Below are 11782 nucleotides of genomic sequence, written 5' to 3'. Positions count from 1 at the left end.
CGGAAGTGTCACCTAAAGAAGAAAGACCTCCATGTATCAGCAAACATGGACAGTGCTTTAAAGCTGTGAGTTGCCTCCCCTATCCGTTTATGAGTCACGTTGACACGGGTGGCAGATACAAGGAACTGCATCACTACATGCTTCACCTCACCCCTAAGCATTGCTTACACTGCACCGAGTTCTAACAGCTGGTGGGAAGTTGACCAATATGGTCTCTGTATGGCCATCCTGCAGGGTGGTGCTGTCTTCAGGTATGACCCTGGATCTATCTCCAGTACCTTTTCAGTGACTGGGCATGCCCAAGAAGGTCTTGCAAAGTTCTTCCAGCTCTTCCACTACCCCTTTGAAGTCCAAGCCTTTTCCACATTCCCCTTCTCAATGCTGCCTATAGGAAAATAACATTGAGACCTTTCATGGACTTCTTTCCTGTCTGCTTCCAGCTGTTCTAAAGAGTTCGCTTTTGTCCCATTCTTCCTTATCCACATCCAGAGCACTGGTAGAACGGGACACAGACATGCCAGAGCCTCTCTCTGGCCAGTGCTGCACTGTCTCCACCTCCTAGTGAGCACTATTAGTGTCTGGGGAGCTTGGCAACTTCTCTACAGATCCTTCTAGTATAGGGTGGTAGGGCTGGTGTGTGAATCAGGCTGAATCTAGAATCTATCTGCCTGCTTCTTGCCTGCCTGCCCAGTAAGGTGGATAAAGGGCTATGTGGGCATTGAGCTCAGGGACCCAGCTTAGCTTAGCCCAAGGCAACGGCATCAGACTTGACCGTGAATGCCACTTGGCCATTTCCCAAAATAGAATCTCTCCTCAAACACAAATTATTAGCTGCCACTGATGTATCACCTTCAATAGACTATTAACTTCTGGCAGTTAGATTTGTCATCACTGTTGAGTCACTCTGCCTGCAAGGACAAATTGTAGATCACTGGGGCTTGTTCCGAAGAGGTAGATGTTCTGAAAACGTCTTTTAAGTAGTGCGAATGGCACATTCGGAGTAAGTTGCATAGCCAAAGCACCCCTCCCACTGGGCTTCTGGGCTTCAGTTCTTTGCTTTAAACTCCCATCCATCACCATAAACCACCTACTCTCCTCCCTTCAAATTCTTGCCACTCTGGCTCCTGCCTCTGGTCCCCAGCACTCCCATCTGCTCCAGGCTTAGCTAGCAAGCTAGCTTCTGCTCCCCAGACTCCTCTTTTATCCCCAGATCCTTTCTCCTAGTAGCCTTTCTATGAATCCCTTCAGGTAATTCTGCTTGACCTCACTTCTGCTGACGGTGATGCTGGTCCAACCAGGAGTTGCACCATTAAGAGAAGGTGGAGAGGCCAGTGTCTGAAAGCTGAGCATGTGAAGGCTTGCGCTGTTACTCACCAGGATCCCTCTCCCAGTTCCCTCCAATGCCTTTGGTGTCACTTTGAAAAGTTGGTTAATGTTTGTGAGCCTTTATTTCTTTAAGTGGGGATAATACCACCCCTAAAGTGCTGAGAAGTGGAGACACACGCACGCACGCACGCACGCACGCACGCACGCACGCACGTAAGAATCTTTGACTGAATATATGCTCAGAATGAATGTAGTTTGGGCTACAGTCCTCTCCTCCCCTTCCCTTAATTTTATTCCACTGACTGCTGGCATCCCACCCAGAGCTTAAAATTGACACCATGCCACTTATGTTAGTTTTCGGAAAGCTCAGCCAGCCCACATCACCCTGGGATAATCTTTATCATGCTGGGTGCATATGCATCTGGCTCCTTTTACTCTCATGCAGGGTCCCCAGTTAGCTGACACCTGACACACCTGTAGCCTCTGCTCTTTCCTTACTCCATGAGCATCCCGGAAGCTGCTGTGACTGCTTCTCCCTATTGCTGCCTTCCTCCTGCTGCAGATGGCCTCAAGCTGCAAGCTAATTTGATGGGGAAAAGGCGCAATCAAGCCTTCAAGCCTGACTCTGGCTCCTTCTGCCCCCCACTGAGGAAGGCAGCATCACTAGTTTTTCCAGTTTATATGGGTCTTTAGTTAGATGCCTGGTGTGTTGATGGTAGTACCTCCTCAGCTCACTCCCCTCCTCCCACAGTCTCACCAAGTAGTTCAGGCTGGCCCTGAATTTACCTCAGCCTTCCGGGATTACAGGCATACGTTGTCACACCATGTCTTGTTTCTAGAGAGGATAGACAGAACTAGGCAGTGATTTGCCTTAGCAGGGATACAATCAGGGATCTGAATGAGACTCCACTCTGAGGCATGGGTGTAACTATCATTTGTGGGGTGCTTGCCCTGTGCTAGATGTGGTTGTGGTAAGAGCTATTTAACTAGATTCTCATCAATTCTCCACAATAATTCTATGACTATTGTCATTATCCTTGAGAAAAAAAAAATATGGCTAAAAAGGGTAAGTCTCTTTACAAGGTTGCCAGGAGCTGAAAGGCTGTTGTCACGTCCCTTGTCTCCCTCTGGCTGTCAGTCTTTCCTGATAGCATTTTCTTTGCTCCCTACACCCTTGCACCATGTCTCCCTTTCCTCCCTTCTCACTACCTACTTCCTGCAGATCTCCAGTTTGCTTATAAAATGGCTACATCTATAACAACCTCTGTGCTTCTTTCTCATGATGAACTCATGTTGCATCTGGAGTTCTGGAGGGGAGAAAGTGGTGCCCCTATGAGGCTAGTGTGTCCCTGGTAGTGACAGGGACGGAGGGACAGTATGGAAGGAGAGAGAGAGAGAAAAAAAAAAAACCTCAAATCTAAGTTAGCTTCCTTATTTGTTATTGACAAGAGGAAATTAAATAAAAATAAATGTTATATTTACTAACATTTTCTGCAGCTACTGGAAAAGTGAAAGCATTTTATACTATGACAGCTGTTTCCCAGGATGCTGAACTTGGGGAAAAAATCCTAAAAGTATTCTTAAGATTGAATATAGACGGGTTCCTACATCACTAACCACTTCTGAAGCCCCTTGCTTCTCCAGCTAAGGTCTCTTGTCTTCAGGATCTCCATTGTAACTAATTTTTGTCATGGTTCCTCTCCATCTCTTCCTGGGATCCATGTCTTGGGGGGCATGGACTTTGGGGTAACATGAGATCCAGGGGACCAGGAACTAGCTGTCATCTTGGTTTTCTACTCCCTGCTTTCCTCTTGAACATCAGAGATAGTCCTCAGGAATGAGGCCACTGTAGGTCATTTTTACCAGTGTAGGCTGGATGTGTAGCCTTATAAATAAATATGAGGTTCCCCTGGGCAGGCCCCACACACTTGCCTAAGCCTCACTTCACACCAGTGCAGTCCTGCTCAGGGCCTCAGCTTCAATCATCAGGCCTTTCTCTTTGGGTTAAACTTGACCTCTATAGCTCTACTTTCAAGTAAAAATCACAGGGGAACAGCATTTTTTCCCTAATGTGTCCAACCATTCATAGTGCACATACCACTGGGCTCAGGATTAGGGTGAGGAGGTCAAGGCAATGAACAAACCTTCCAGTACCTTACAGAGATGCTGGTTTTCATCTATAATCCTGGCAGTCAATCTGTAAGGTGATGTCGCTTTCCTTGATGGAAGCAACCAGAAACTCGGACAAGGTAGGTAACTTGGCCTAAGTCATACTGCACGAAAGCAGCTGGAGCCTGGACTAAAACCAGCTTCTCTGTTCCTCATTCCTAGACAGTCAGAAGACAACTGCATGGGGCCAGGTAGCTAGAAGAGGGAAGGCAAGCAGCCTAGACTGGAGAGGAGGTACCTGATCCAAGTATTGGAGGATGAGTGGGTGCTAAGCTGACCAAGGATGGAAGGCATGGAAGAAGAGAGGACATCGAACCTGAGTAACTACAAAATAGCCTAGGGATGGAGTAGGGAATATGCTGAGAAGGCATAGGACCTTGTTTCAACTGGTGCACTTAGTCATCATGACACCACCCTACTTATTCCTGACACCTTACCACACAGGTAAATTTCAGGGGAGTGTGGAGGTCTCAGAGTGCATAGCTGAGTTGGGACTGAATCCAGGGCTTCCTGACAGCAAATCTCTCTCTTAGTGTTGCCATTATGATGGACAGATTTCTCTGTTCAGAGCACCCATGTGACTTGAGCCTCAGAAGCCTCTTGGCTGGGTTATCAAACCTCAAAGGTACACAGTCTCACTACAGGCCACAAGAATGGACTCAGGCTTTCCTAGGGAGGTGCAAATCTCTGCACATCAGTTTCCTTCTCTAAAGAGTGAGTGAGTCTCTTGGGTCTCCAGGTTTGTCCCAACTCCAGTGTATCTGAAGCTCTCTGCCAAGTGCTAGAAGGGGCAGTGGACAGGCGCAAGTGCAGAGGTGGAGCATACTGTAAGTGCTCACAGCCCATCCCTACATATGACATGCATCCCCAGAAAGAAAGGCCCACACAGTATTCCTTCCATTCCTTCATTCTGCCCTCAGCTCTGGGCAGAAGACTGCTTGCTGGGCTGGAGACATGCGCCCATTTAGCAATCAGCTACTTCAGCATTGGCTCCAGGCCTGGTATTTACTGCCTGTATAAGAAGTGGCAGGGTTCGAGGAGTCTTCCCATGACCTCATGCCCTGCCCCGCACAGTCTCAGCAATGCCTCCCTGCTCACCTGGCCCCATTCTGAATAGAGATCAGAAGTAAATCTAGAGGTACCGATCTCCCTGGGGTGCTGGGAGCTCCTGAGGTGATGGCCACTGTCCCAGCACCCTACTCGGATCCTGACGATTGGTTTATGGATACAGATCGTCATGCTTCTCCAGATTTCTGACCATTCAAATTCTTCTTGTCCCTTGATGCCCGATTGTTTCAAAGGACCTCCTTCTTCCCTCAGAGGAGGATCCCTTGGCTGGGCTTGCCTGGCTTGGGGTTTGTAGCTCTCACCCCAGGGAATACTTTGAGGACAAGAAGCAAACACTCTGCTCTCAGTCTCTAGCACTGGGCTGGTGGAATAGAAGGCAGGGCCCCAAGGTGGGAGACAGGTTTTCATTGGGAGATGTAGAAATTTTGCTGGATTATGGATTCCACTGGTGAAAGTTTGAGAAACAACAAGTACATGGTCTCAAAAGAACCTCCTCCACCAAGATAGTGATAGATGATGTAAGAGAAGTTCTTTCACAGTGGAGAAACCTGGCCAACATCACCTTACCCAGATGATCCAGGCTCATGTCTCATGGGTTGTGATGAAGTTGTCAGGAGCCTCCTGTTCAACATCCTGAGGACATGACACCAGTTTTTCTTGCAAAAATGTATAATCTGAATCAAACTATCAGGAAACATCAGATGAGCCCACATTGGGGAATACTCTATTAAATAAATGGTTTATACTCCTCTAAAGAAATGTGGCAACTCATCACAATTCATGATTCTGAATTAGAACCTTGGCCAGAATGTGCCCATGGTATTGGTTTTTGTAAGGAATATTAGTGCAGCAACTGACAAGCTAAATGGGGTCCACACATCATATTAGATTATGGTATATTGCCCATATCCTGATTTTGATCACCTCAGTTATGAAGAAGCTGCCCTCATATTTTTTGGAACTATTTGGGAGACAGAGGGTAGTGGATCTTCAGCTTACCCTCTAGTATATTCGAAAATAATAATGGCATGGTTGTGTGCATGTCTGAGAAACAGTGAATAACCAAGCAAATGAGCAAGTGTGAACTCTGAAGACTGTGGGTGAAGGCTACACAGAAATTCTTTGACTCATTTCTAAAACTCTTCTGTATTCCAAGAAAGCTTAGCACAAAATAGTTGGGTGGCTCCTATTCAGTCTCCAAACCTTAAGTCCACATTGTACTGCATATGGATAACAGGCCATTAAAAATAAAGAAAAAATATTGAAAAAATAAAAGCCAACAACTGTGGCCAATGTGAACAATAGCAGTTCCCTGTCCATTCCACCTTTCCTCAAGCAGCCTGACTACTGTCCTTGTTAGAGTTTACTATTGCTGTGAGGAAACCCCACGACCACGGCAACTCTGATAAACCAAACATTTAATTGAGAGGGCTTGCTTACAGTTCAGAGGTTCAGTCCATCATGGTAGGGAGCATGATGATATGCAGGCAGGCATGGTGCTGGAGAAATAGCTGAGAGTCCTACATCTTGCAGGCAACAGAAAGTCAACTGACTGTCACATGGAGTGAAGCTTGAGAAAAAGATCTCAAAGCCCTCCCCCACAGCGACACACTTCCAACAGAAGGTGTGGGTCTGGATTAAAGGTGTGTGTCATCCAGCCTCCTCCACAAGACCATTCTTCCTCCAACAAAGCCAGACCTCCTCATAATGCCACTCCCTCTGAGCTACTGGGGCCAAATACATTCAAATGATCACAACTACTCAGACAGAAAGCAGTATCACCAGGGATTCCTCTCTCTCTCTCTCTCTCTCTCTCTCTCCCTCTCTCTCTCTCTCTCTCTCTCTCTGTGTGTGTGTGTGTGTGTGTGTGTGTGTGTGTGTGTGTGTTTGGGGGGAGGGTGTTGCCTTAAGTGATATTCTGCAGGGACTGTCCACCTTTTATTGAGACATTATCTCTCAGTGGCCAGAAAACGGCCAAATAGGCTAATCTGGGTGGTTAGTAAGCCCTTTGTTTCTGCCTCCCCAGTTCTGGGATTACAGGTGTGCACTACAACACCTAGCTTTTTTTGACTTTGTGGATTCAACTCTGGTCCTCATGCTTACAAAGCAAGCAACATTACTAAGCTACCTCCCCAGCTCCATTTATTCCATTCTGAATAGAGAGGACAGGTGTGAAAGGACAGTGTACATGTGTGTATGTGGGGGAGGGGCAGGGTACAGTGAGGAAGGGGAGAAGGGAAGACCCTGAGTCATCAATAGCATTCTGATATGTAAGTGCCCACACTTACTAACAGGGCCAAGGTCACTTGATATGATGGCATGAGGAATTGAATCAGGCTGGCTGGCTGGTCTACAGCAAAACTTAAACTGTGGCAATTTTATCGAGAGCAATCAGACTTTTTTATCAGAAAGAGAATATACAGATTATAGTGGCAATTTTTCAGGATCTATACAGGGGTAGTTGCCAGGATACAATGCTCTTTGCAAACTTTACAGGGTACACAAGCTTAGTGTCTAAAATTGTCCTGCCAAGCTTCCATGGTTCCTTGACTTTTAAGGAAACACACAGAGAAACACAAAGTGGCCTGACAGCTTCACTGCCTGAGGGGATGAGTGTGGTTGGTCTCTCAGGACCTGGAAGGCATATTGTGCTTGGGAGACAGACTCTAACCTGAAAAACCTATGACACATGCCTCTCAAGGCAGCTAGTCCAGGCCAACTTCATGAGTCCCTGCACCAGTAGAAGCCTCTACAGCTCAGGAATCCCAGTCTTGGACTAGCTCTCAGCTTTGCCTGCTGCTGACGTTCATCTAGGCTGAGGTCTGTAAAGTCAGGTATGCTAAGAAGCCAGGGCCCTGTGTGGATAATAAAGTCTCAGACTGGAGAAAAGCAGGTACATAGCACTCTAAAATTAGGGTGGTAGGTTACTCTGCTGGGGCCAGGAAGGAGCTGGAAGCCCTGCCTGAGGCAGGACATGCTGTGGGAAGCAGCAATGATTAGGAGTTAACAGGTCACTTCTTGCTGGCAGTAATGGAGTCCCTAGCTTTCCATGGTTCAGAGAGGTCTCCTGTCAGCTGCTAGCCTTCAGATTAATTGTGAAAATACCCGATGTGCATCCCAGTAGGTATGTGAACAACCTTTCATCGGATCCCTAATTTGAGCGAGGCAAAGGCGAAGGCAGGTGTGAATATGTATGTTGTCTACACTATGCAGGCTGACACACTCAATTTGGACTGGTCTAGGGACTTGAACACAGACAGGAATTGAACCTAGGATACTAACGGAGCACCAGGGAGACAATACATTGCTACAGAGGGTTGGACCTCACAAGTCTCTTCCCATGGGCCTTGCTCAGCATAGGCTGAGCATTGAAGGTCATTTGTGAGTTTGCTTGCTCTCTTTTTCTAATGGTGCTACAGTGAAATACTCTGATAAAAGCAACTTAAGGGGGAAAGAGTTTATTTTAGCTTCCAGTCTGAGGCAGAGCAGTTAGAAGCTTGAAACAGCTGGGCAGTAGAGAGAGATGGATGTGTACTGTTGCTCAGTTCCCTTATACACTCCAGGATCCCTGTCAGGGCATGGTGCCACCCATAGTAGGCGAGCCTTCTTGAAAAAGATAATATCCCTAGCATTCTCAGAGGCTACCATAGCCTAGATAATTAATCAAGGTGTGCCTGGAGGCCTGTCTCCCAGATGATTCTTGGTCCTGCTAAGCTGAGAACACTAAATATCACGTTTACCTTAGACCTCCACATTCCACATCTTTAAACACACTACTCTTTTGCCTAGTAAAGCTAGGCAAGGGCTGCTATTCAGACTTCTATCTGCACTGACCTTGAGGAAAGCCTCACTTCAGTTCACCTTGACCTTCTGCTCCACTGTACTATGTGCTGCTGGACATCCAGAGTGATGCACTTTCCCAAGACAAAGTGCTTCAGAGTTCACCCAAGACTGGTGATACCTGAGTTTTGTTTTTATAACAGATTCCTTGAGAGTTTGAGAATGGCCATGAACCCAGAGGTGCACATGAGGTTGCAGGTGAGGAGGGAAGATGAGGGAGAAAGAATGTTCTAGTAGGATTGCTGTCTGCCAGACTAATGCTTTGGATATGACTTGTCATCATGGGGAGATGTGTTTTTCATTTCCACCCCAGCCTCACTATGGTATCTGTCCCTGGACAGAACAAGATAGAAGGCTATCGCATCCCTGATCCCGTTTCTCTGCTCAGTGAACCTTCTCAAGCTCAAGTGGGAAGGGGTAAGGCTGAAATGCCAAACAGACTCAGGCTGTGGCTGTTCCTTCCACCCCAGGAGAAGCCCAAAGGGACCAGAATTCTTTTTGCTATCACTGCTCCAAGCCGGTCTTTTCACACAGCATCTTTCAACTTCTCCCACCCCTTGGGACTGTAAATCTTCTGTTCTTCCCCAGCTTGATGTAGTAAGCTATGCCATTCTGAGAAGAACTACATAATGGTATATTAAAGAACTCATGGATCTCCTCATTCATGCTCAGAAAAACATTATGACAATGTAAGAAAGTCTGAATAGCATGAATTTATTATGATGATTTAACATTTCTAGCACTTGAGCTAAAAACGCCCTTTCCATAAATAACCGTCCATGGAAAATACAGAAAATTTACACAGTTAACCATTTCCCATTGCTACATAAATCCAACAAGCTAAAATCTCTCAGAGTAAAAGGTTTTGAAAAAGTGAGGGTTCACTCTTTCTCACCTGGATACAGCATGGTCTTCCTCATCTCAGCATCCTATTGGCTACCTCAGGACCTAAAGCTGGCAAGGGTGTAGAGAAGGAGAGGGTGGGCAGCACCTGGGAAAACCAAAGAGGGGGCATGCAGGTGGGAATCCACTGTGAACTATTGTTTGTATGGTAGTGCCAGCCTGGGGTCAGCCAATCAGGCTACAGACTATAGAAAAGGGGAGGAGTCAGCTGTCCAATGAGGCTGGTCTGGCCAGCCACCTCTGTGCTTCTCTAATTCCAACACTGCTCCCTGCTTGCAGGCCTTTTGGTTGGCCATGTTCCAAGGAGACATGTCTCAGTGCCTACCTCATGTTCTTGAGACTCTGATCTACTCATTCTGATTTTTTTTTTTCTGGTCTACATTCCAGGGCTAGTTCAGCACATCGGGCATAAAATCTGTAGGTAGATTTATCACTATTCATTTTTTACAAGGAATTTCATGAACTCAGAAGGTATCAATAACTCACCTGGATATCTGTCTGTTTCACAAATGGTGAGGCTATCTTTTCCAAATAGCATATGTTAGTTTGGGCACTTGGAACTCTAATAAGAAAAGCAGTATCCAGTACAATATGGCATGATGACATGGGCCTTTACCAAGGGCTCTCAACTTGCTGCAAGGTCAACCTTTTGACACTACAATCTGATAATATAACTTATTATATACAATGTTCATGTTTGAGAACTGCACAGTCAAATCATACACAAAAGTCACAACAAAAATCTCAACCAGACAAATCAAAATGTTTTAGGTTAAGTTTACAGTTTTGTGTTGGGCCTCATTCACAGCTATCCTTGACCACATGTGGCCTCTGGGCTATGGGTTGGACATGTGTGCAAGTCTTACTGTAGGCAGGAGTACTTGATGCCAGGAACATAAGGGAAATTTCTCAAAGTGGTGACAACTTAGATAGTCTCAAGTTAGTCACCCAGAAGAACCTGGAAAGAGAAGTGCATCATTGGGTCGTGTCTAACAGTAGTGAGCTGCAGTGGGGAACAAAGGGGAGGAGAGAATAGAGGTGGATGAGGCAGAGGAGGATATGGGGCCAGAGACTGAGAGCCCTGATGTGCCTCTCTAGGGCGGTGCTCCTTGTCCTGTAAGCTCTGGATAGGTCTTTGGATTTTTAAGTAGGGAAGTTATGAATCTTAAATTTGGAAGAAAATGCTTTCTATTGCATATAAGGCACTGGAGAGGGAGCAATGGAGGTGTCCCAATGCCCATCATCTCCAGTTCTCTATGGCTCTCCTTTTTTGCTTTGTTGAGAGAGCTGCATACAACCTGGAATGGTACCAAGGCTGCAAAGGACTTAGCCTGCTTCCTTTCCTCCCTTCTTCCCCGGCTCTCATGTGCTTACTGACTCAGCTGTCTGATAACAATGATGGAGAGCTTACAACATGCCAGGAACCAAGCTGCATTCTGAGGAATTAGTGATGAATAAGAGTGGCCATCTTATTCGAGTCAGCTTCGTGTATAGTCTAAAGGAGAAATCAGGCAAGTAAACAGCCATTACAGCACAAATCGGGGCTGAGAGGCTGAAGGTTGGCAAAGGCTGTCACAGTGCTTTTAGGAACTCATAGTTCAGAGGGGCTGGAACACGGTGCAGAGGAAAAGAACAGGAGTGGGAGTCTAGAGTCTGCAGCAAGTCAAATCATAAAGGGTCTTGAACTATAGGCTCAAAGGGCAGACATCAAGAGTCACAGAAAACTTGACTTTCCACCAGGGTGTAACATGATAGAAAGATCCAGGCAACTTCAAGGATGGCACTCTGCTTGAAGACAAGAGTGAGGTAAAGACAATCAGTCATACATACAATGGCATATGCAAGCCCTCTGGAGCTGATGTCCTAGAGAAGTACTGGCAGTGATGGAGAAGTGGGTGGGATTGGAAAGTAGAAAATGGTCTTGACAGTTTGGATATTGACTCACAATAGGAAAGAAAAGTAAAGAAAAGAACAGTGACCCCTATGCCCACCTCTGAGTTTGAACTTACTATCTGATGACCTTGGTGAATCTTGTTAAACTTCATTTTCATTATTGAGTGAAAAAAAAAATCAGCTCAAATCTTTTGTGTGCATAGATGTATATTTGTGCACACAGTTTCACCCCATAAAAGATTCAAGATGGCTTATGAGGAAAACCCTTATACTGAAATCGATTTTAAACTCTGAAAAGAACTCCACCTCCTAAAGATTTGATGAGATACAGAGTATAGCAGACTGTCTGGCATACAGCGAATGCTTTGTGAGCAGCCCAGGCTTTCCTGTACTCTACTTCCCAGGGCTGATGCTTTGTATTCTCCTTTCATTCCAGGGTGGGTTTATAGATTCTGTCCCAGGGAACCGCTATTCCAAACCATCCCACAGTGACATAATGTTTGCCCTTTCAAGTTCTTCCTACCCACAATGCTTCCTGTGTCCTTTCTTGGTACCCCTATATACTCCATTTTTGGAATTCATT

Source organism: Onychomys torridus, chromosome 13 (genome assembly GCF_903995425.1).
Source record: "Onychomys torridus chromosome 13, mOncTor1.1, whole genome shotgun sequence".
Lineage (NCBI taxonomy): Eukaryota > Metazoa > Chordata > Mammalia > Rodentia > Cricetidae > Onychomys > Onychomys torridus.
The sequence above is the reverse complement of the archived record's forward strand: the minus strand, read 5'-3'. Positions refer to the sequence as shown.